The sequence below is a fragment of the Bufo gargarizans genome, chromosome 4 (genome assembly GCF_014858855.1).
Source record: "Bufo gargarizans isolate SCDJY-AF-19 chromosome 4, ASM1485885v1, whole genome shotgun sequence".
NCBI classification, from domain to species: domain Eukaryota; kingdom Metazoa; phylum Chordata; class Amphibia; order Anura; family Bufonidae; genus Bufo; species Bufo gargarizans.
Window position 1 is genome coordinate 197559545 of NC_058083.1, and position 26489 is coordinate 197586033.

Here is a 26489-nt window from a genome sequence, read left to right on the forward strand (position 1 = left end):
TGGTTACGTTTAAACGGGGAGTTTAAGCCCCTCACATTAATAGAAGTTACATTAATGGCCATACCGAAACATTAAACACTGCTGAGTACTCACTCTCTCCAGGTCACCATATAAATCATACTCAATGAATTTTACATCTTTTACAACTTTCAGGCAGACGGATTCAGAAAAGGAGGAATGGATGCTAATATCAAAGTAATTGTGGATTCCTACATGCAGCAAAAAAATCTGGTAGTTATAAACAACAACATTAAATAAAAACAAAAACAGAAATAAAATAAAAAAATGTCGCCCTATAGTGAGTAGGGCAAAAGGAAAAGGATGAACCATTGTCATCAACAAGTTGAGTAGGGCGGGTTTACTCTAGGCAAACATGAAGTAATCCTTCCTCTGCTATGAGTCATGCTCCTTGTTGAGGCCTCAAGGATTTTCCCTTTGTTTCTGAAACTTCCTTTGTTCTCTACGGTCATAGGACTTCTCAGGGTGTCGGCTGTCTTGAAATCCTCCAGCAGTCTTATCTCTATGGGTTGGGGGTCGCTCAATTTGGAGATTCCATTCCTTCAATGTGTTCAAAGCCGATTCTGGGGTCTTCAAAACATGCAGTACTCCATCTTTAAAAACCAGTATTTTAACTGGGAAGCCCCATCTATAATTAATGCCATTCGCCATTAAAGTTCTGGTGACAATTAGAAACTCTTTTCTGGCTCTGATGGTCGCTGCAGACAAATCTGTAAATAGCTTAATTCCAGTGTATTGTTTTGGCAGAATTGGGTCCTTCCTCATTTCTCTCAGCAGTTGTTCTTTTATATGGAAGAAAGTAAACCTGGCGAGAATATCTCTAGGGATGTCTTTATGCAAGTACTGCGGTTTAGGCAGTCTATGTGCTCTATCAATGGAGAGTTCAAAGTCCTTTGTATGAGGGAGCAGTTCCTTGACCAGGTTCTGAATGTGTGGAATCAGGTCATTATTGGATATATTTTCAGGGACTCCTCTAAATTTAACGTTGTTCCTCCTACTACGGTCTTCTAAATCGGTAATTTTTGCCTGCATTAAATTGACCCGATCCTCTAACTCATTATGCCGATCGATCACCTCATTTTGTGAAGCTGCGAAATCACCCATTTTGTTCTCTATGTGGGAGACCCTGTCTCCCAGCTCCTCTACAGCCTGTTGGAAGGGTACTATAGTATTTTTCAGATCGGAATTGATCGACGATCTTAAAGCCAGGAGCATGTCTTTAATGAGGTCGGCTGAAAGTTCCTTATTAGTGGCTTCAAATGCAGCAAAATGGTCTGTTACAGGCTCATGCATAACATTGATACTCACTGTGTCTCTGCTCGATACTTGGTGACTATCAGTCTTTTGCCTTTGAGGAGTCCCCAGTAATGTATCATCTTCGAGCGCTGATGAATCGTGCACATTTCCCTTTCTATCAGAGTCCCCTTCATCCAGGGAATCGGAGGTTTGCAGTATAGTTGCAGGGTCGGGCGCCCGAGCGCCCCCCTCCTCCCCAGCAGCAGTAGATCCGGGCTGGTCTCTGTTCAGGTTGAAATCAATGTTTAAGTTCTTTTGAAGCCTTTCCTTCGATTTCCCCTTCTTAAGCGGGGTGGTAAGAGGCAATTGTAGAGTTTTCTTCTCCGAATCGATCGGTGTGCTGAACATCGATTTCTTCATAGAAGCGCTGGTATGCTTGTTGCCGGAGCTCGATGAAGCATCCGACATTGCCGCAGGGTCGTCCCGGTCTTCACAGTCGTGGCTTGAAAATGACCTATTCCTTCGCATATGACGATCAGAATTTTTAGGTCTCCTGCTCCTTGACTGTCTCGATCTTTTAGAGCTAAAATAGTAATCCATTTTGAGGTATTTGTGGGTTTTTTGCCGCTTTTGGAGCTAGAGTGCAGAGGAGCTCCTACCTCATGCGGCCATTCACCTCTGCAGCCAAGCCACGCCATATTTGCAGATTCTATATTGACAGGGAATGTCCCACAGGATTGGCGAATGGCAAATGTGGTGCCTATATTCAAAAAGGGTCCAAAAACAGAGCCTGGAAACTATAGGCCGGTAAGTTTAACATCTGTTGTGGGTAAACTGTTTGAAGGTTTTCTGAGAGATGCTATGTTAGAGCATCTTAACGGAAATAAGCAAATAACGCCATATCAGCATGGCTTCGTGAGGGATCGGTCATGTCAAACTAATTTAATCAGCTTCTATGAGGAGGTAAGTTCTAGACTTGACAGCGGCGAATCAATGGATGTCGTGTATTTGGACTTCTCCAAAGCATTTGACACTGTACCACATAAAAGGTTAGTATATAAAATGAGAATGCTCAGACTGGGAGAAAACGTCTGTAAGTGGGTAAGTAACTGGCTCAATGATAGAAAACAGAGGTTGGTTATTAATGGTACATACTCAGATTGGGTCACTGTCACTAGTGGAGTACCTCAGGGGTCAGTATTGGGCCCTATTCTCTTCAATATACTTATTAATGATCTTGTAGAAGGCTTGCATAGTAAAATATCAATTTTCGCAGATGACACTAAACTGTGTAAAGTAATTTACACTGATGAGGACAGTATACTACTACAGAGCGATCTGGATAGATTGGAGGCTTGGGCAGATAAGTGGCAGATGAGGTTTAACACTTACAAATGTAAAGTTATGCACATGGGAAGGAATAATGCAAGTCACCCGTACGTATTAAATGGTAAAACACTCGGTAACACTGACATGGAAAAGGATCTTGGAATTTTAATAAACAGCAAACTAAGCTGCAAAAACCAGTGTCAGGCAGCTGCTGCCAAGGCCAATAAGATAATGGGTTGCATCAAAAGGGGCATAGATGCCCGTGATGAAAACATAGTCCTACCACTTTACAAATCATTAGTCAGACCACACATGGAGTACTGTGTACAGTTCTGGGCTCCAGTGAACAAAGCAGACATAGCAGAGCTGGAGAGGGTCCAGAGGAGGGCAACTAAAGTAATAACAGGAATGGGGCAACTACAGTACCCTGAAAGATTATCAAAATTAGGGTTATTCACTTTAGAAAAAAGACGACTGAGAGGATCTATCCCATCATCTATTCATTCCCAGGACAGTGACTGTGACGAGGGGACATCCTCTGCGTCTGGAGGAAAGAAGGTTTGTACACAAACATAGAAGAGGATTCTTTACGGTAAGAGCAGTGAGCAGTGAGACTATGGAGCAGTGAGCAGTGAGACTATGGAACTCTCTGCCTGAGGAGGTGGTGATGGTGAGTACAATAAAGGAATTCAAGAGGGGCCTGGATGTATTTCTGGAGAGTATTAATATTACAGGATATAGCTACTAGAGAGAGATCGTTGATCCAGGGAGTTATTCTGATTGCCTGATTGGAGTCGGGAAGGAATTTTTTATTCCCCTAAAGTGAGGAAAATTGGCTTCTACCTCACAGTTTTTTTTTGCCTTCCTCTGGATCAACTTGCAGGATGACAGGCCGAACTGGATGGACAAATGTCTTTGTCTTATGTACTATGTTACTAATTACTTCCTCTTTGGGAACAGCTTTTACCAGCAAAAGCGTGGAGTGGCGCTACATCGACAGCATTTTTTTTAATTTGGAGTGGCTCCATCAACTCTTTGAATGATTTTCACCAACATCTGAACAGTGGTGTACCTGGCCTTCAATTCACTGTGACTACTTCCCGGGAAGAATTACAATTCCATGACATCAGGGTATACACAGAGGGAGGCCAGGTGAAAACAGATTTAAATCAGAAGCCCACAGACAGAAATAACTTATTGAGGCATGACAGTAATCACCCCCGACGCATGATAGATTTTTTACCTTGGAGCCAGATGCTGCGTGTTAGGCGAGTGGTCTCAGAAGATGATGTATTTGTCAACTGGATCGATGAGATGTGTAATACATTTTCCAATAGGAGGTTCCCTGGTAGGCTATTGCAGAACACTAGCAAGATTTCCCTGGTTGACCACATTCCATGCTTCCTCGAGTAAGAGGGATATGGGACGTATTCTGTTTGTATCCATATATGGCGGCCATAGTGCTGATATAGCACAGGTCTTGAGAAAAGAATGGCATATTCTACATAAAGGCCTAACCACGGTTCAGGAATTTGGCAGTCCGCCATTGATGGCATACAAGCGGGGTACTAACCTTCATGACAAATTGATCAAAACAGGCATAGGCGATGGGGGTTGAGGTGGCCAAAGTTATTTGAAGCCTAGAAAGACAGGGAACTTCCAATGTCTAGGTTGCTGTAACTGTGGAAACATGCTCAATGGTAATACTTTTGTCCACCCATACAGTGGTAAAAAGTATAACATCTCAGAATTCTACACATGCCGGTCTAAATTTGTCGTTTACATGATTCAATGTCCCTGTAGCTTAGTCTACGTGGGAGAAACAACTATGGAAATCAGGGAATGTATTAACAAACACAAGAGTACAATAAGGAAAAAAACTGATGGAAAAACCGGTGGCAAAGCATTTCCATGATTGTGGTCACTCTGTCAACCAGCTGAGATTCCGGGTCATAGATTCGGTTGACATTCCTAGAAGGGGTGGTGATAGAGAACGCATGCTGAGAAAGAAAGAGTTAAAATGGATTTTCACATTACAATCTTTACAACCCTATGGGCTTAATATCGAATTCAATGTGAATAGTATAGATAGGTAGGATATTTCATGAGGTATTTGTCCAATTCAGTATTATGCTGTTTTTACATGTTTTTTTTATGGTGAGTATTTGTTTAATTGTTATTCACCTGTCACATTCACCCCTCACACTTGGTAATTTTGGAATTTGGCTGTAGTGCTGTGCTCCTTATTGGGGTCTATTTGGATGATAGGAAGTATATTGTTCCCCTTCTTTATGGTGTATCATGGGATGTGGATGGGCATTACGGTGTATTTGAATGGGTCCCTATAGTGCACTATTATGTGAGAGACATGGTTTTGTCCGGATATGGTGCATATACGGTCCCTTGGTGATCCCTGTATCTACTTTGCATGATTTATCGTGGAGTTATATCTACTTCTTTGTTATCATGCGATGGTCATGTGGTTCGGGACTAGGTTCTATGACGCGCACTATGTGCGCCCTCTGTGACGCTGTAGGCATGTAAATGCCGATCACATGGGCACTCAGCAGGAGGTGTGTGCACATTCATCTGACGTCGGACGTTGCGATGGCAACGCAGTGATGCTATGGACATGCATGCTGCAACGGCAGCGTGATGATGTCATGGACATGCGCAATGCACCTGGCTAGATGCCGATATGGAGTACAGACACACTCCAGACTGCCAGACAGCGTTCATCATATATAAGGTACACATTCTGTATTAATTAGGCACAGACAGTCTGATTAGACATTGGGCTGCTTTTAATTACACAGATGTGACTAATAGGTTGGTGCTTTTAGATGATTTGCTCCACCATGTGGTGGGAGTGGTTATTTATGAGTATTTATGGCTGCTATTTTCATTGTACAGTATACATGCTTGATAAAGGCTAGTATGTAGCCGAAACATCGTATTTCTGCTTTTGTACGCACCCAAGGCTTCAATAAAAAACACTGTAATCCTCTTTTTTTCTGCTCAGCTAAACAGGCAGTTTCTACCTGAGCCCAAGTGCTTTATTTACATCTATGCTGGTAAGTACTTCTCTGTAATGTTCTCCATGACCCTGTGGTTGCTTTTCAGTATGTAAGAGAAAGTTAGGAAGCAGATTCTTCTTTACTTTCTGTGTGCAGTGTAAAGAAGCTAGTCTCCACTCACCAGATCTAGGAGAACTGAAAACTAAAGATATCACATATGTATGAGAAAACTGCTAAAATGCCAGCTACATGTGATATAATGGTTATAAATAGTGCCTTTCCTCATGGACACATACAGTACTATTGATTATTGCAAAATTTGTTAAAAGATTAGGTACCATTTAAGGTCTGAGCCTGAGGCATTAAGAACGACAAATCAACACCTTAACGTTTTTTTTAATGTATTCTGACATTTATTTAGAACCTCACACTTATCATTACACATTAGTTTCTTAGATAAGAAAGAATAAACTTTTCACTCACCCCTGAAATGATGAGAATCTCACATTGATAGAAACTGAACATAAAATAGCAAAATTGACTTTCCTCTCACTTTTTTAGCCTCCTGAATTACAATGTAAATGCATTAGAATGTCACTCTGTAAATTAGCTGTTTCTACAAGATATTTCTAAACTGTAGTGCTAACGATTTTCAGTAAATAACAGTGATCAGATCATAAATGGAACCTCGGTACAAATAGGGAAGATAAATGTCAATACATTTCTGGCTTTATCAACCCATTATAATAAACTAAACCAAGAAATACAAAATGAATGTACTTTATAAAACATGTCAAACAGGAAAAAAACATCGTATTGCACATATAAAGGAGCATACTTTTTACAAGCTTGTTTCCTTCTGGCTAATACATATACTTATTATTTCTGAAATGTTCATCACTAAGCAACAGGTGCTATAAAAATGATATATTTAGCTCCCATGAGGTCTATTCTGCAACATTATTGCAACCCTCTAAATTAGAGTAAGAAATAGCAAGAAATTAAACTGAAAAAGTTGCAATGTGCAGACTTAGCAGGTCATTTTCACTTTTATTTGTAACTGTTAAATTTTAATCATTTTTTCAGCATTCAGACTTGTTTATTAAAGGATGACTCCATTTCAATGTCTGCGGTTCGCAGGCCTTTCAAAGATACATTTAATAGGTTAGCAAAAAGTAGATGTCAGATGGAATCGAGTATGACGACTGTAGGATCAGACAAAATAGAGTACCTTTTAACATGGAGACACATAGTATGAGTTGTAAGTATAAAATGGTAGCAATATTGTAAATTAAGATTATTTGCAAAGTTGCTTTATTTTCCATTTTAGATGCATTGGAGACAAATATGGAAAGCCTCACAGATATAGAATGCCACAGTGTGTTGGAGATCTCTGTAGACAATAAATAAAAGCAACGTTTGCCTAGAATCTGTGACTACAAACAAGCCCCAGACCTGCACATGATGAAGTGTTTCTGGCTACCATATATTACCACATGAAGCCAAAACCACACTATTATGATTTTGAAGGTAAGACCTCAATTTCAGCTGCAAATTTGTGGTGCCTGCCGTGGGGGAGAAAGGTTTTGGTGTCATGTGCAACTGGAATGTGTTAACCGGGTCTTAGCATACACACTGATCAGCCATAACATTAAATTACAGGTGAAGTGAGTAACATTGATTATCTTGTTACAATAGCATCTCTAAAGCGGTGGGATATATATACACGACAGGAAGTGAATAGTTAATTCTTGAAGTTGATGTGTTGGAAGCAGTAAAAAATGGTCAAACGTAAGAATGTAAACTACTGTGACAAAGGCCATGTTGTGATGGTTAGACAACTAGGTCAAAGCATCTCTGTGACGAATACCGCACCTTGCAGCCCCACCTGACGTCAACTAAGTCGAGCTCAAGTGGTAAGGTTTCGTCACTGGTTACCAAGACGTGATGTTACGCTCTCCCTGGGAGTATTTAAGGTCAGCTTGGCACAGTTTACACTGACACCTCCTGTCCACACAGGCACATGAAGGCACTCCACACTTGCTCATAACCCTGACAAGCTGAGAGAACCTTTCAGAGAAAGACCCTGGCCCCTGGCCTGCATGGGCCTTTTGTCATGGTCTTACCTTCTTGCTGTTCTCCTTCGTTTGACATCTGCTGGCGGCCATCTTGGTTTCTGGGTTTCTTGTAGCCTCCCACCCTGCGGCTTCTCCTTCCCACTGGGAGGAGCTGGATGCCTGCTCATATATATAGGAGGTCTGTGGCTTCAGTTCCTTGCTTGGTCCTCCTGTGTTCACATGCTTCTAAGACTGCTGCTGCTTCTGGTTCCTGATCCTGGCTTCGTCTGACTACCCTGCTGGTTCCTGATCCAGGCTTCGTCTGACTACCCTGCTGGTTCCTGATCCAGGCTTCGTCTGACTACCCTTCTGGTTCCTGACCTCTGGCTTCGCAAGACCCTGCTTCGGTTTAGCCATCCGTTTGGACTTTTGCCTTACAGCTTGATTTTCAATAAAGCCTTCTTATTTCCACTTATCTCTTGTTGTACGTCTTGTTCATGGTTCCATGACATTAGGACCAAGCCATGAATTCTGACGGTACAGGGCCATCCTCGCTACCTACGCTGGTTGCCAGACTTGATCAGCAGGATCACCTGTTGGGTCGGTTCGCTGTGGCGTTGCAAACCCTGCTTGAACGCACGGCTCATTTAGCTTCCGTTGCCGATGGGTCGGTTGTCGCTCCTGGGCCCGCTCCTACTGCCGCTCCGGTTGTTGCGCCAGAGTCTACCCCGACACCTGTTGCTGCGCCTGCGGTGTTTCGGGGTATGACCTGTTCTGCCCCCCTTCCACAGCGCTTTGGGGGAGAGCCAACTCAGTGCCGAGGTTTCCTTAACCAGGTGGGCATTTATTTCGAGTTGCTGCCACATGCCTTTCCTACTGAGAGATCAAAGGTGGGCTTCTTGATCTCGCTGCTCTCGGACAAGGCCTTGGCCTGGGCCAGCCCTTTATGGGAGAACAACAATCCGGTGGTTGCCGAGTTTTCCGGTTTTGTTGCTTCTCTTCGGAAGGTATTCGATGTGCCGGCTCGTGCTGCCTCTGCTGCGAAGCTCCTTATGTCCATCAGACAGGGTTCACGATCCGTAGCTGAATACGCCATTGAGTTTCGTACCCTGGCAGCAGAGGTGGGCTGGAATAATGAGGCTCTGGTCGCTGCTTTCTCTCATGGTCTCTCGGATGCCTTGAAGGATGAGGTTGCAGCTAAGGACCTACCAGTGGAGCTCGAGTCTCTTATTTCTTTCCTGATTTTGATTGACACCAGACTCAGGGAGAGACCTTCCTTTAAGGAGAGCCTGCGGAGGTCTTCTAACAGATTGGCGCCTACGTTTGCTGTCCCACCCGTGCCTCCCTCTCCTCCCACGCCTCCTGGGGATGACTTGTCTGGGGGTGAACCCATGCAGCTGGGGTTTGCTCGCCTGTCCGAGGGGGAGAGGGTACTCCGGAGACGCGAGGGCCGATGCATGTACTGTGGTCTCGGTGGGCATTTTCGGTTGGCATGCCCGAACCGTCCGGGAAACGCTCGCACCTGAGATCCTGTCGGGGGCAGATCTTGGGTGGAGTCTCCTCGTCCCCGGTTTCCCGTGTTGACAAACCACTGATTACTGTTGTCCTCTCCTGGGTCGGGGGCTCGGTGACGACCCAGGCGTTGGTGGACTCTGGTGCTGGTGGTTTGTTCATTGATAGTGTGTTCGCTGCCGCCAATTCCATTCCTCTGCAGCCTCGAGGTTCCCCACTGGCTCTTGAGGCGATAGACGGCAGACCCCTTCTGCCGCCACACGTGACTCAGGAGACCCTTCCAGTGGGGATGGCCATTGGTGCCGTTCACAGAGAGTCGGTCTGTCTCCAGGTTATTTAGTCTCCACACTACTCGGTGGTCTTGGGGTACCCCTGGCTCCAGAAGCATAATCCGACTTTCGATTGGAGATCGGCCGAGATCCTCTCGTGGTCACCGCAGTGTGGGGCTAGTTGCATCCATGGGCCTGTCAAGTTGCTGTGTACTTCCTCGGACTCTCTGTTGCCTCCTGAATACGAGGAGTACCGGGATGTATTCGATAAGGTGCGTGCGGTTGCCCTACCTCCGCACCGCCCATACGATTGTGCCATAGAGTTACAATCTGGTGCCGTTCCTCCTCGTGGCAAAGTCTATCCACTGTCGGTAGCGGAGAATGAGGCCATGGAGGAGTACGTGAGGGAGGCGCTTTCACGCGGACACATTCGCAAATCCTCGTCCCCGGCAGGGGCTGGATTTTTCTTTGTGAAAAAGAAGGGCGGTGAGTTGAGGCCTTGCATCGATTACAGGGGTCTCAATCGCATCACGATCAAGAACGCTTACCCGATACCCTTGATTTCCGAGCTGTTCGATCGCCTCAAAGGGGCCACGGTCTTTACCAAACTCGACCTGAGGGCGGCATATAACCTGGTAAGGATCAAGGCGGGCGATGAGTGGAAGACCGCGTTTAACACCAGGACCGGTCATTATGAATCCTTGGTTATGCCCTTTGGGTTGTGCAATGCGCCCGCAGTCTTCCAGGAATTCATCAACGATGTTTTCCGTGACCTGTTGCAGCAGTGTGTGGTGGTCTATTTGGATGACATCTTGGTATATTCTGAATCCATGGAGGCCCACATTCTGTGTTGCAACGGTTACGAGAGAACAAGCTGTTCGGTAAGCTTGAGAAATGCAAATTTCACCGATCCCAGGTAACCTTCTTAGGTTACATCATTTCCGCTGAGGGGTTCTCCATGGATCCTGAGAAGGTTTCGGCTGTCTTACAGTGGCCCCAGCCCAGTGGTCTTCGTGCCCTGCAGCGCTTTTTGGGCTTCGCCAATTATTATCGGAAGTTCATCAGGGACTTTTCCATGCTAGCCAAGCCTCTCACGGATCTGACCAGGAAGGGCAGTAATCCCCAGGTCTGGCCGCTCGAGGCCATCCGAGCTTTTGAGGCTCTAAAGTCCGCCTTTGTGTCGGCTCCGATTCTGTCGCATCCCAACCCTGGGTTGCCTTTTGTCCTCGAGGTGGACGCGTCTGAGACGGGAGTAGGCGCCCTTCTGTCTCAGCGTAGAACACCAGAGGGTCCTCTGCTTCCTTGTGGGTTTTACTCCCGGAAACTGTCTTCCGCGGAGTGCAACTATCAGATTGGTGACAGGGAGTTATTGGCCATCGTGCAGGCCCTTAAAGAATGGAGGCACTTGCTCGAGGGCTCGGTGGTTCCGGTTCTCATCCTGACGGACCACAAGAATCTGACCTACCTCTCTGAGGCCAAGAGATTGACACCACGTCAGGCCAGATGGGCTCTGTTCTTGTCACGTTTTAATTACGTGGTCTCCTACCTACCCGGTTCCAAGAACATCAGAGCGGATGCCTTATCACGGCAGTACTCCGAGCTGTCCGGGGAGGAGTCGATTCCGACTTCGGTCATACCTCCGAATCAGATCCTGGCCGCCATTCGCACCAGCTTGACCTCTCCCCTGGGTGAGCAGATTTTGGCGGCTCAATCTGGTGCTCCCTCTGGGAGACCCAACGGCAGATTTTTTGTGCCTGAGGAGTTGCGCACTCGGTTGTTGCGAACCTACCATAACTCCAAGGCCGCGGGGCATCCTGGAAAGAATCAGCTGTCCTGGGCTGTTTCACGTCTGTTCTGGTGGCCTTCTCTACGTTCCGACATCGCCGCATATGTAGCGGCATGCTCCGTTTGTGCCCAGAGTAAGTCCCCTCGGCACCTTCCGTTGGGCCTTTTGCAACCCATAGCCACCGGGGAGCGTCCATGGTCACACCTGGGGATGGATTTCATTGTGGACCTCCCTGCATCCCGAGGCCATACGGTCATTCTCATGATTGTGGATCGGTTTTCCAAAATGTGCCACTGTGTTCCTCTCAAGAAGTTACCCTCTGCACAAGAGTTGGCCTCGATTTTTGCCAGGGAGGTCTTCCAGTTGCACGGTTTGTCCAAGGAGATTGTGTGGGATCGGGGGAGTCAGTTTGTGTCCAGGTTCTGGCGCGCCTTTTGCTCCCAGTTGGGGATTCATCTCTCTTTCTCCTCGGCCTACCACCCTCAGTCCAATGGGGCCGCAGAACGATCCAATCAGGCCTTGGAGCAATTCCTTCGTTGCTATGTCTCCGATCACCAAGACAATTGGGTTGACCTCCTGCCTTGGGCTGAGTTTGCCAGGAACACGGCGGTGAACTCTTCCTCTGGGACGTCTCCCTTCATGGCCAATTATGGGTTCCAACCTGCCGTGTTACCGGAGGTATTCTCTCCCCAGGATATTCCGGCTGTGGAGGATCACCTTTCCGTCCTACGTGCTTCTTGGGTACAGATCCAGAGGTCCCTTGAGGTCTCTGCGCAGCGCCAGAGACTCCAGGCTGATCGCAGACGAGCGCCCGCTCCTTCCTACCAGGTCGGAGACCGCGTATGGTTGTCCACCCGCAACCTCAACCTTCGAGTGCCCACTCCCAAGCTGGCGCCTCGCTTTGTTGGTCCCTTCCGAGTGCTTCGCAGGGTAAACCCGGTAGCCTATGCCCTTGCGCTTCCTCCTGGCATGCGGATCTCCAACGTGTTTCATGTCTCCCTGTTGAAGCCACTGGTGTGTAATAGTTTCACTTCCTCGGTTCCTCGGCCTTGTCCGGTCCAAGTGGGCAATCGTGAGGAGTATGAGGTGAGCAATATCCTGGACTCACGCCTGGTCCGCGGTCGGGTGCAGTTTTTGGTCTATTGGCGTGGTTATGGTCCAGACAGGGCCGTCTTTACCAAGGGGCAAAAGGGGCAGCTGCCCCGGGCCCAGTTGCTCCTGTGGGGCCCAAGGCAGCTACCTCTTGAGCCCTGCTAGCTACTGCCCCAGGTGTCAAGCTGTCAGCTACACAGGCATCGTACAGTTGTGATCTAGGACCTTAGATGACATCATCACCATGTGACCAGTAACCTAGCAATTACTGGTCACATGGCTATGAGGTCATCGCATCTCCTAGCAGGAGTGTTTCAGAAGTTAACTGTGGAGCTTTTTTGTGTGAAGATTACATCAGAAAAAGGTGACAGGGGCTGTTATGTTAATATACTGTAAACTACTGTATAGTGGGGTGCTGTATACTGTGTCGGGGCCTGTATACTGTGGGGGGCTGTATATTGTGTGGGACTGTATACTGTGTGGTGGGCTGTATACTGTGGGGGGCTGTATACTGTGGGGGGCTGTATACTGTGTGGTGGGCTGTATACTGTGTGGGCCTGTATACTGTGGGGGGCTGTATATTGTGTGGGACTGTATACTGTGTGGTGGGATGTATACTGTGTGGTGGGCTGTATACTGTGGGGGGGCCTTATACTGTGTGGTGGGCTGTATACTGTGTGGTGGGCTGTATACTGTGTGGGGGGCTGTATACTGTGTGGGGGGCTGTATACTGTGTGGGGGCCTGTATACTGTGTGGTGGGTGGGCTGTATACTGTGTGGGGGGGCTTATACTGTGTGGGGGGGCTTATACTGTGTGGTGGGCTGTATACTGTGTGGGGGGGCTGTATACTGTGTGGGGGGCTGTATACTGTGTGGTGGGCCTGTATACTGTGGGGGGGCCTGTATAGTGTGGGGGGGCCTGTATACTGTGTGGGGGCCTGTATACTGTGGCGGGGCCTGTATAGTGTGGGGGGGCCTGTATAGTGTGGGGGGGGGCCTGTATAGTGTGGGGTGCTATACTGCTGTACTGTATACTGTGGGGGTCTGTATACTGTGGGTGCGGTATAGTGTGGAGTGCTATACTGCTGTACTGTATAGTGTGGGGGGCTGTATCGTGTATAGTTTGGGGTGCTGTATACAGTGAGGTGTTGTATACTGTGGGGTGCTGTATACTGTGGGCTGCTATACTGCTCTACTATATACTGTGGGGTACTGTATAGTGTGGGGTGCTATACTGCATACTGTGTGGTGCTGTATACTATAGGGTGCTATACTGCATACTGTGGGGTGCTGGGGTGCACTGTAACGCTAGGGTGAGCCGAGCCCTGGTCTCCTTCCTGCAGAGCGGTGCCCACTTCCAGCCTGAGCCCAGCTGCCCAGAACACTGATCCTGAGCCGCTGGAGTCTTCAGAACTGGAAGTATTTAAAGTCATTCACTGTACTCTACCAGATGTGTGGATTTTTTGTGTGTGTGTTGTGGTGGAGGGCGTGATTGCCTGCTAAGGTGTGGGAAGGCGGGATCCAGGGGGCCCAAGTAAATTTTTGCCTAGGGTCCAATCAATATTAAAGACGGCCCTGGGTCCAGAGGAGCGTTCCTGGGTTCCCTCCGCAGATGTTCATGCTCCTGCCTTGCTCCGAGCCTTCCACGCACGCTTCCCTCAGAAACCGTTCTTTACTCCGCGGAGGAGGGGCCCTTGAGGGGGAGGTACTGTCATGGTCTTACCTTCTTGCTGTTCTCCTTCGTTTGACATGTGCTGGCGGCCATCTTGGTTTCTGGGTTTCTTGTAGCCTCCCACCCTGCGGCTTCTCCTTCCCACTGGGAGGAGCTGGATGCCTGCTCATATATATAGGAGGTCTGTGGCTTCAGTTCCTTGCTTGGTCCTCCTGTGTTCACATGCTTCTAAGACTGCTGCTGCTTCTGGTTCCTGATCCTGGCTTCGTCTGACTACCCTGCTGGTTCCTGATCCAGGCTTCGTCTGACTACCCTGCTGGTTCCTGATCCAGGCTTGGTCTGACTACCCTTCTGGTTCCTGACCTCTGGCTTCGCAAGACCCTGCTTCGGTTTAGCCATCCGTTTGGACTTTTGCCTTACAGCTTGATTTTCAATAAAGCCTTCTTATTTCCACTTATCTCTTGTTGTACGTCTGGTTCATGGTTCCATGACACCTTTTCACCTGTAGTTGGCTACTACCCTCCCTCCCAATGGCAGGACCCCTTTGTCCGGTGAGGCAGCTCAGAATCCAAAACCCATTTTGGATCATAGCTCCTGACCGGAAGATCACAGGGAGATCATTCTGGTAGCAATGTATCCGACTGGGTTCCAGCTACAAGTGAAGACCAAACATGGTGCTGTTATTAGGTTCCTACTGGGAGATCTCTATATCTCCCCTTCCTAGCACCTGACCCCCAAACGACAACCAGGAGTACGTCCGCCTTGGTCCCAGGGTCACAGATATGACCATGCGCTACCATGCCTCTGCCAGAACTCCGCCCCGCCCCATTATAGTCAATGAGGATGGTGCGGCAGTCTGGGCTCACGCGGTCACGATCACACCAGCCTGCCAGAGGTCCGTGCCGCTAGTGTGAAAGTAGCCTTAAATCATAACTCCATATTCCTCACAAACTCTAAGTCAGAAGGTTTTTTAGGGGTGCTATTATGCAGTGGTTAATACCTATTAACCACTTCAGGACCCTGCCATTTTTCACCTTAACCCCTTAGTGAACACCCATACGTGTTTTTACGGCAGTCACTAAGGGGCCTTGGGCTGGAGTGATGCCTTTTTATGATGGCACTTCAGCCCAAGTTAGCTCTTAAATCAAGTGCTGGAGCTCTGTGCCTCCAGAGCTGCTGGCAGTAAACTTTCTCCCTCCTCTCATGCGCACACTATAAGTCGGCCGCCGCCGCCCCTGCAGTATGTCTATCTAGGAGAGATAATAAGTAATTTTGCTCCCAGGAGCCCCCCTCCCAGTAAAAAAAAAATAAAAATGGCACAGACATGTGCACTGGTTACTGTGCTGGAGATCTGCCTTCAGCACAGCAATCATTAGGGACCAAGAGTAATGGTCTCTGATCATGTGGTCTCCATGATAAACCTATCATGGAGATCACATCCATTATATTTACTAACACAGCCAGGACATGGGCTGTGTTTCTATCTCCCCTGTGCAGTTGTTCTGTGAGGAGAGAGATCAGACTTCTGTCCTGGCTGTGCGATTTGTGCAATTTACTGTGAAAAAAACCAAAACATTTATAAACTGTTTGTCCGTAACTGGCGGTCAGTGGGTGTCCATCATTAGGCGTCCGTCATAATGGCGTTTGTCAGTGACGGTCAATTATTTTCATTAGGGACCCCGTGTCCGTGTTTTACTGGCAGTCAGTGGGTGTCCATCATTAGGCGTCTATTAGTGACAGTCAATTATTTTCATTAGGGACGCAGTGTCCGTCTGTTACTGGCAGTCAGTGGGTGTCCGTCATTAGGTGTCCGTCATTAGGCATCTATTAGTGACGGTCAATTATTTTCATTAGGAATCCTGTGTCCGTCTGTTACTGGCGGTCAGTAAGGGTCTGTCATTAGGCATCCGTCACTAGTCTATTAGGGACGGTCAGTTATTTTCATTTCTTTGTAAGCTTTTTATAAAAAAAAAATGGCTTAGAGATTATTTTGTGCAGAGCAGGCATATGAGTTTCTATACTCTGACCACTCTGAATCTGACACCGCTTCAGAGGCGGAAATATCTTCAGATAGCGGGGACTCTAATTCTGCTTACATCCCCAGACCCCATAGCCCTATGGTTCGTAGAAGTCGCCACCTCATCTCATTCTCCACCCAATGGTCCCGTCCCTTCTACTACGTGGCTTCTTGCTACTTCATTTCCCCCCCAAGAACCCCAATTTTTATCCACTCCCCAAATTAATGTGGACATCACCAATTTTACCCCTTATGATTTTGTGCAGCAAACTAATCTGTTCGCCACACAGTTTGCTGTACAAAAGCCCACGTCTATCTATATAAGATGGTGGGCGCCCACAAGTGTCCCTGAAATTAAAAAAAATTGGGGGCTTACCATGGACATGAGCATTGTAAAAAAAAAAGCCATCTGTCCGATTGTATTGGGCTACGAGTACTGTCCACTCAACCCCTGTGTTTGCAGCAGTTATGTCCTGAAACCGCTATGAAGCCCTAATACAGTTTATGCATTTTTCAGACAATTCCCAAGTCCCCCCAGAACTGTCCCAGCCTACGACCGCCTAAATAAATTGGAACCTCTTATTTCCCTCCTTACGGATTTATTCTTAAAATTATATACCCCTGAAAAAAATCTGTTGAATCTCTTTTTAGTTTTAAAGGCCGCCTTTCCTTCCGTCAGTTTATTCCCTCCAAGCGTGCCAGACATTGGGTAAAATTATATAAGGTGTGCGAGAGCACAACCAGCTGCACCTGTGGGATCTATGGGCGCCATTCCTGCACAAAAGGTACCACGTGTACACCGATAATTTTTACAATAGTATACCCCTTTATAAATACTTCAATGCTGCAAACACAGGGGCTTGTGGGACAGTCCATAAAAATAGAGTGGGACCGCTGGTGTCCAAGCGTTTGGAGAAAGGAGCATCCTTCGCCCTTGCAAGTGACCAGCTGCTTGCAGTGAAGTGGAAGGACAGGAAGAATGTCTACAGACTATTTACTGCCAAACAAAGCTGTTAATTTCATTCACATTACTGTATCAGGATATTGGCATGATATTGTTTTATTTGGAGAATCTCTAATGATTGAATTGTTCCTCACCAGTACACTGAGGGCTTTATTAAGATTTTTTTGGTGCGGACACGTCTAGAAATATTGACATAATTTTGTGAATTAGTGATCCATTACTGTTCCTACAGACGGATTTGGACACTGTGTTTTAATATATTCTGTAGGTGACTCGTTCATTATGTGCATAGCAGTTTCTACCTTGCCAGGCAGGAGCCTGTTATGATGCACCGTGTCACTTAGCATGTTCGTCTCTCAGATAGGGATTGATGGGGCTAAAGAGACGTTGTTTGACTAGACTCTCCTTGAATGCCAGATTGTCATTATAACTAGAGTTGAGCGAACACCTGGATGTTCGGGTTCGAGAAGTTCGGCCGAACATCCCGGAAATGTTCGGGTTCGGGATCCGAACCCGATCCGAACTTCGTCCCGAACCCGAACCCCATTGAAGTCAATGGGGACCCGAACTTTTCGGCACTAAAACGGCTGTAAAACAGCCCAGGAAAGGGCTAGAGGGCTGCAAAAGGCAGCAACATGTAGGTAAATCCCCTGCAAACAAATGTGGATAGGGAAATTAATTAAAATAAAAATTAAATAAATAAAAATTAACCAAAATCAATTGGAGAGAGGTTCCATAGCAGAGAATCTGGCTTCCCGTCACCCACCACTGGAACAGTCCATTCTCAGATATTTAGGCCCCGGCACCCAGGCAGAGGAGAGAGGTCCCGTAACAGACAATCTGGCTTCATGTCAGCAGAGAATCAGTCTTCATATCATAGCAGAGAATCAGGCTTCACGTCAGCCACCACTGCAACAGTCCATTGTCATAAATTCAGGCCCAGCACCCAGGCAGAGGAGAGAGGTCCCGTAACAGACAATCTGGCTTCATGTCAGCAGAGAATCAGTCTGCATGTCATAGCAGAGAATGAGGCTTCACGTCACCCACCACTGCAACAGTCCATTTTCATAAATTTAGGCCCAGCACCCAGGCAGAGGAGAGAGGTCCCGTAACAGAGGATCTGGCTTCATGTCACCAGAGAATCAGTCTGCATGTCATAGCAGAGAATCAGGCTTCACGTCACCCACCACTGCAACAGTCCATTTTCATAAATTTAGGCCCAGCACCCAGGCAGAGGAGAGAGGTCCCGTAACAGAGGATCTGGCTTCATGTCACCAGAGAATCAGTCTGCATGTCATAGCAGAGAATCAGGCTTCACGTCAGCCACCACTGCAACAATCCATTGGCATATATTTAGGCCTAGCACACAGGCAGAGGAGAGAGGTCCCGTAACAGACAATCTGGCTTCATGTCAGCAGAGAATCAGTCTTCATATCATAGCAGAGAATCAGGCTTCACGTCAGCCACCAATGCAACAGTCCATTGTCAGATATTTAGGCCCAGCACCCAGGCAGAGGAGAGAGGTCCCGTAACAGAGGATCTGGCTTCATGTCAGCAGAGAATCAGTCTTCATGTCATAGCAGAGAATCAGGCTTCACGTCACCCACCACTGTAAGAGTCCATTTTCATAAATTTAGGCCCAGCACCCAGGCAGAGGAGAGAGGTCCCGTAACAGACGATCTGGCTTCATGTCAGCAGAGAATCAGTCTGCATGTCATAGCAGAGAATGAGGCTTCACGTCACCCACCACTGCAACAGTCCATTTTCATAAATTTAGGCCCAGCACCCAGGCAGAGGAGAGAGGTCCCGTAACAGAGGATCTGGCTTCATGTCACCAGAGAATCAGTCTGCATGTCATAGCAGAGAATCAGGCTTCACGTCACCCACCACTGCAACAGTCCATTTTCATAAATTTAGGCCCAGCACCCAGGCAGAGGAGAGAGGTCCCGTAACAGAGGATCTGGCTTCATGTCACCAGAGAATCAGTCTGCATGTCATAGCAGAGAATCAGGCTTCACGTCAGCCACCACTGCAACAATCCATTGGCATATATTTAGGCCTAGCACACAGGCAGAGGAGAGAGGTCCCGTAACAGACAATCTGGCTTCATGTCAGCAGAGAATCAGTCTTCATATCATAGCAGAGAATCAGGCTTCACGTCAGCCACCAATGCAACAGTCCATTGTCAGATATTTAGGCCCAGCACCCAGGCAGAGGAGAGAGGTCCCGTAACAGAGGATCTGGCTTCATGTCAGCAGAGAATCAGTCTTCATGTCATAGCAGAGAATCAGGCTTCACGTCACCCACCACTGCAACAGTCCATTTTCATAAATTTAGGCCCAGCACCCAGGCAGAGGAGAGAGGTCCCGTAACAGAGGATCTGGCTTCATGTCACCAGAGAATCAGTCTGCATGTCATAGCAGAGAATCAGGCTTCACGTCAGCCACCACTGCAACAATCCATTGGCATATATTTAGGCCTAGCACACAGGCAGAGGAGAGAGGTCCCGTAACAGACAATCTGGCTTCATGTCAGCAGAGAATCAGTCTTCATATCATAGCAGAGAATCAGGCTTCACGTCAGCCACCAATGCAACAGTCCATTGTCAGATATTTAGGCCCAGCACCCAGGCAGAGGAGAGAGGTCCCGTAACAGAGGATCTGGCTTCATGTCAGCAGAGAATCAGTCTTCATGTCATAGCAGAGAATCAGGCTTCACGTCACCCACCACTGTAAGAGTCCATTTTCATAAATTTAGGCCCAGCACCCAGGCAGAGGAGAGAGGTCCCGTAACAGACAATCTGGCTTCATGTCAGCAGAGAATCAGTCTTCATATCATAGCAGAGAATCAGGCTTCACGTCAGCCACCACTGCAACAGTCCATTGTCAGATATTTAGGCCCAGCACCCAGGCAGAGGAGAGAGGTCCCGTAACAGAGGATCTGGCTTCATGTCAGCAGAGAATCAGTCTTCATGTCATAGCAGAGAATCAGGCTTCACGTCACCCACCACTGTAAGAGTCCATTTTCATAAATTTAGGCCCAGCACCCAGGCAGAGGAGAGAGGTCCCGTAACAGACAATCTGGCTTCATGTCAGCAGAGAATCAGTCTTCATATCATAGCAGAGAATCAGGCTTCACGTCACCCACCACTGTAACAGTCCATTTTCATAAATTTAGGCCCAGCACCCAGGCAGAGGAGAGAGGTCCCGTAACAGACAATCTGGCTTCATGTCAGGCAGAGAATCAGTCTTCATGTCATAGCAGAGAATCAGGCTTCACGTCACCCACCACTGCAACAGTCCATTTTCATAAATTTAGGCCCAGCACCCAGGCAGAGGAGAGAGGTCCCGTAACAGACAATCTGGCTTCATGTCAGCAGAGAATTAGTCTGCATGTCATAGCAGAGAATCAGGCTTCACGTCAGCCACCAATGCAACAGTCCATTGTCAGATATTTAGGCCCAGCACCCAGGCAGAGGAGAGAGGTCCCGTAACAGAGGATCTGGCTTCATGTCACCAGAGAATCAGTCTGCATGTCATAGCAGAGAATCAGGCTTCACGTCACCCACCACTGCAACAGTCCATTTTCATAAATTTAGGCCCAGCACCCAGGCAGAGGAGAGAGGTCCCGTAACAGAGGATCTGGCTTCATGTCACCAGAGAATCAGTCTGCATGTCATAGCAGAGAATCAGGCTTCACGTCAGCCACCACTGCAACAATCCATTGGCATATATTTAGGCCTAGCACACAGGCAGAGGAGAGAGGTCCCGTAACAGACAATCTGGCTTCATGTCAGCAGAGAATCAGTCTTCATATCATAGCAGAGAATCAGGCTTCACGTCAGCCACCAATGCAACAGTCCATTGTCAGATATTTAGGCCCAGCACCCAGGCAGAGGAGAGAGGTCCCGTAACAGAGGATCTGGCTTCATGTCAGCAGAGAATCAGTCTTCATGTCATAGCAGAGAATCAGGCTTCACGTCACCCACCACTGTAAGAGTCCATTTTCATAAATTTAGGCCCAGCACCCAGGCAGAGGAGAGAGGTCCCGTAACAGACAATCTGGCTTCATGTCAGCAGAGAATCAGTCTTCATATCATAGCAGAGAATCAGGCTTCACGTCAGCCACCAATGCAACAGTCCATTGTCAGATATTTAGGCCCAGCACCCAGGCAGAGGAGAGAGGTCCCGTAACAGAGGATCTGGCTTCATGTCAGCAGAGAATCAGTCTTCATGTCATAGCAGAGAATCAGGCTTCACGTCACCCACCACTGTAAGAGTCCATTTTCATAAATTTAGGCCCAGCACCCAGGCAGAGGAGAGAGGTCCCGTAACAGACAATCTGGCTTCATGTCAGCAGAGAATCAGTCTTCATATCATAGCAGAGAATCAGGCTTCACGTCACCCACCACTGTAACAGTCCATTTTCATAAATTTAGGCCCAGCACCCAGGCAGAGGAGAGAGGTCCCGTAACAGACAATCTGGCTTCATGTCAGGAGAGAATCAGTCTTCATGTCATAGCAGAGAATCAGGCTTCACGTCACCCACCACTGCAACAGTCCATTTTCATAAATTTAGGCCCAGCACCCAGGCAGAGGAGAGAGGTCCCGTAACAGACAATCTGGCTTCATGTCAGCAGAGAATTAGTCTGCATGTCATAGCAGAGAATCAGGCTTCACGTCAGCCACCAATGCAACAGTCCATTGTCAGATATTTAGGCCCAGCACCCAGGCAGAGGAGAGAGGTCCCGTAACAGAGGATCTGGCTTCATGTCACCAGAGAATCAGTCTGCATGTCATAGCAGAGAATCAGGCTTCACGTCACCCACCACTGCAACAGTCCATTTTCATAAATTTAGGCCCAGCACCCAGGCAGAGGAGAGAGGTCCCGTAACAGAGGATCTGGCTTCATGTCACCAGAGAATCAGTCTGCATGTCATAGCAGAGAATCAGGCTTCACGTCAGCCACCACTGCAACAATCCATTGGCATATATTTAGGCCTAGCACACAGGCAGAGGAGAGAGGTCCCGTAACAGACAATCTGGCTTCATGTCAGCAGAGAATCAGTCTTCATATCATAGCAGAGAATCAGGCTTCACGTCAGCCACCAATGCAACAGTCCATTGTCAGATATTTAGGCCCAGCACCCAGGCAGAGGAGAGAGGTCCCGTAACAGAGGATCTGGCTTCATGTCAGCAGAGAATCAGTCTTCATGTCATAGCAGAGAATCAGGCTTCACGTCACCCACCACTGTAAGAGTCCATTTTCATAAATTTAGGCCCAGCACCCAGGCAGAGGAGAGAGGTCCCGTAACAGACGATCTGGCTTCATGTCAGCAGAGAATCAGTCTGCATGTCATAGCAGAGAATGAGGCTTCACGTCACCCACCACTGCAACAGTCCATTTTCATAAATTTAGGCCCAGCACCCAGGCAGAGGAGAGAGGTCCCGTAACAGAGGATCTGGCTTCATGTCACCAGAGAATCAGTCTGCATGTCATAGCAGAGAATCAGGCTTCACGTCACCCACCACTGCAACAGTCCATTGTCATAAATTCAGGCCCAGCACCCAGGCAGAGGAGAGAGGTCCCGTAACAGACAATCTGGCTTCATGTCACCAGAGAATCAGTCTGCATGTCATAGCAGAGAATGAGGCTTCACGTCAGCCACCACTGCAACAATCCATTGGCATATATTTAGGCCTAGCACACAGGCAGAGGAGAGGTTCATTCAACTTTGGGTAGCCTTGCAATATAATGGTAAAATGAAAATAAAAATAGGATTGAATGAGGAAGTGCCCTGGAGTCCAATAATATATGGTTATGGGGAGGTAGTTAATGTCTAATCTGGACAAGGGACGGACAGGTCCTGTGGGATCCATGCCTGGTTCATTTTTATGAACGTCAGCTTGTCCACATTGGCTGTAGACAGGCGGCTGCGTTTGTCTGTAATGACGCCCCCTGCCGTGCTGAATACACGTTCAGACAAAACGCTGGCTGCCGGGCAGGCCAGCACCTCCAAGGCATAAAAGGCTAGCTCTGGCCACGTGGACAATTTAGAGACCCAGAAGTTGAATGGGGCCGAACCATCAGTCAGTACGTGGAGGGGTGTGCACACGTACTGTTCCACCATGTTAGTGAAATGTTGCCTCCTGCTAACACGTTGCGTATCAGGTGGTGGTGCAGTTAGCTGTGGCGTGTTGACAAAAGTTTTCCACATCTCTGCCATGCTAACCCTGCCCTCAGAGGAGCTGGCCGTGACACAGCTGCCTTGGCGACCTCTTGCTCCTCCTCTGCCTTGGCCTTGGGCTTCCACTTGTTCCCCTGTGACATTTGGGAATGCTCTCAGTAGCGCGTCTACCAACGTGCGCTTGTACTCGCGCATCTTCCTATCACGCTCCAGTGCAGGAAGTAAGGTGGGCACATTGTCTTTGTAGCGTGGATCCAGCAGGGTGGCAACCCAGTAGTCCGCACAGGTTAAAATGTGGGCAACTCTGCTGTCGTTGCGCAGGCACTGCAGCATGTAGTCGCTCATGTGTGCCAGGCTGCCCAGGGGTAAGGACAAGCTGTCCTCTGTGGGAGGCGTATCGTCATCGTCCTGCCTTTCCCCCCAGCCACGCACCAGTGATGGACCCGAGCTGCGTTGGGTGCCACCCCGCTGTGACCATGCTTCATCCTCATCCTCCTCCACCTCCTCCTCATCCTCGTCCTCCTCGTCCTCCAGTAGTGGGCCCTGGCTGGCCACATTTGTACCTGGCCTCTGCTGTTGCCAAAAACCTCCCTCTGAGTCACTTCGAAGAGACTGGCCTGAAAGTGCTAAAAATGACCCCTCTTCCTCCTCCTCCTCCTCCTCCTCCTGGGCCACCTCCTCTTCCATCATCGCCCTAAGTGTTTTCTCAAGGAGACATAGAAGTGGTATTGTAACGCTGATAACGGTGTCATCGCCACTGGCCATGTTGGTGGAGTACTCGAAACAGCGCAACAGGGCACACAGGTCTCGCATGGAGGCCCAGTCATTGGTGGTGAAGTGGTGCTGTTCTGTAGTGCGACTGACCCGTGCGTGCTGCAGCTGAAACTCCACTATGGCCTGCTGCTGCTCGCACAGTCTGTCCAGCATGTGCAAGGTGGAGTTCCACCTGGTGGGCACGTCGCATATGAGGCGGTGAGCGGGAAGGCCGAAGTTACGCTGTAGCGCAGACAGGCGAGCAGCGGCAGGATGTGAACGCCGGAAGCGCGAACAGACGGCCCGCACTTTATGCAGCAGCTCTGACATGTCGGGGTAGTTGTGAATGAACTTCTGCACCACCAAATTCAGCACATGCGCCAAGCAAGGGATGTGCGTCAAATTGGCTAGTCCCAGAGCTGCAACGAGATTTCGCCCATTATCACACACCACCAGGCCGGGCTTGAGGCTCACCGGCAGCAACCACTCGTCGGTCTGTTGTTCAATACCCCGCCACAACTCCTGTGCGGTGTGGGGCCTGTCCCCCAAACATATGAGTTTCAGAATGGCCTGCTGACGTTTACCCCGGGCTGTGCTGAAGTTGGTGGTGAAGGTGTGTGGCTGACTGGATGAGCAGGTGGAAGAAGAGGAGGAGGAAGCCGAGAAGGAGGAGGTGGCAACAGGAGGCAAAGAATGTTGCCCTGCGATCCTTGGCGGCGGAAGGACGTGCGCCAAACAGCTCTCCGCCTGGGGCCCAGCTGCCACTACATTTACCCAGTGTGCAGTTAGGGAGATATAGCGTCCCTGGCCGTGCTTACTGGTCCACGTATCTGTGGTTAGGTGGACCTTGCTACAGATGGCGTTGCGCAGTGCACACTTGATTTTATCGGATACTTGGTTGTGCAGGGAAGGCACGGCTCTCTTGGAGAAGTAGTGCCGGCTGGGAACAACATACTGTGGGACAGCAAGCGACATGAGCTGTTTGAAGCTGTCTGTGTCCACCAGCCTAAATGACAGCATTTCATAGGCCAGTAGTTTAGAAATGCTGGCATTCAGGGCCAGGGATCGAGGGTGGCTAGGTGGGAATTTACGCTTTCTATCAAATGTTTGTGAGATGGAGAGCTGAACGCTGGCGTGTGACATGGTTGAGACGCTTGGTGACGGAGGTGGTGGTGGTGGTGTTGGTGGTACATCCCCTGTTTGCTGGGCGGCAGGTGCCAACGTTCCTCCAGAGGCGGAGGAAGAGGCCGAGGCGGCAGCAGCAGAATAGGCCGAGGCGGCAGCAGCAGAAGAGGTAGCAGGGGGAGCCTGAGTGACTTCCTTGGTTTTAAGGTGTTTACTCCACTGCAGTTCATGCTTTGCATGCAGGTGCCTGGTCATGCAGGTTGTGCTCAGGTTCAGAACGTTAATGCCTCGCTTCAGGCTCTGATGGCACAGCGTGCAAACCACTCGGGTCTTGTCGTCAGCACATTGTTTGAAGAAGTGCCATGCCAGGGAACTCCTTGAAGCTGCCTTTGGGGTGCTCGGTCCCAGATGGCGGCGGTCAGTAGCAGGCGGAGTCTCTTGGCGGCGGGTGTTCTGCTTTTGCCCACTGCTCCCTCTTTTGCTACGCTGTTGGCTCGGTCTCACCACTGCCTCTTCCTCCGAACTGTGAAAGTCAGTGGCACGACCTTCATTCCATGTGGGGTCTAGGACCTCATCGTCCCCTGCATCGTCTTCCACCCAGTCTTGATCCCTGACCTCCTGTTCAGTCTGCACACTGCAGAAAGACGCAGCAGTTGGCACCTGTGTTTCGTCATCATCAGAGACATGCTGAGGTGGTATTCCCATGTCCTCATCATCAGGAAACATAAGTGGTTGTGCGTCAGTGCATTCTATGTCTTTCACCGCTGGGGAAGGGCTAGGTGGATGCCCTTGGGAAACCCTGCCAGCGGAGTCTTCAAACAGCATAAGAGACTGCTGCATAACTTGAGGCTGAGACAGTTTCCCTGGTATGCATGGGGGTGATGTGACAGACTGATGGGGTTGGTTTTCAGGCGCCATCTGTGCGCTTTCTGCAGAAGACTGGGTGGGAGATAATGTGAACGTGCTGGATCCACTGTCGGCCACCCAATTGACTAATGCCTGTACCTGCTCAGGCCTTACCATCCTTAGAACGGCATTGGGCCCCACCATATATCGCTGTAAATTCTGGCGGCTACTGGGACCTGAGGTAGTTGGTACACTAGGACGTGTGGATGTGGCAGAACGGCCACGTCCTCTCCCAGCACCAGAGGGTCCACTAACACCACCACGACCATGTCCACGTCCGCGTCCCTTACTAGATGTTTTTCTCATTGTTATGGTTCACCACAACAACAAATATATTATTTGGCCCAATGTATTGTATTCAAATTCAGCGGGATATAAATTTGAGGCCTAGTATTTAGGCGCTGGGTGACCGGTATGGATTTAGTGACAGAATTAGACTTGGAAATGCACAGAAGCGTGTGTGTGAAGTTATTCTGAATGACCCTATGTGCACCTTGAATATTATATACCCTTTTTGGGATAGATTTCAAATAGCTCTGATATAGCAGG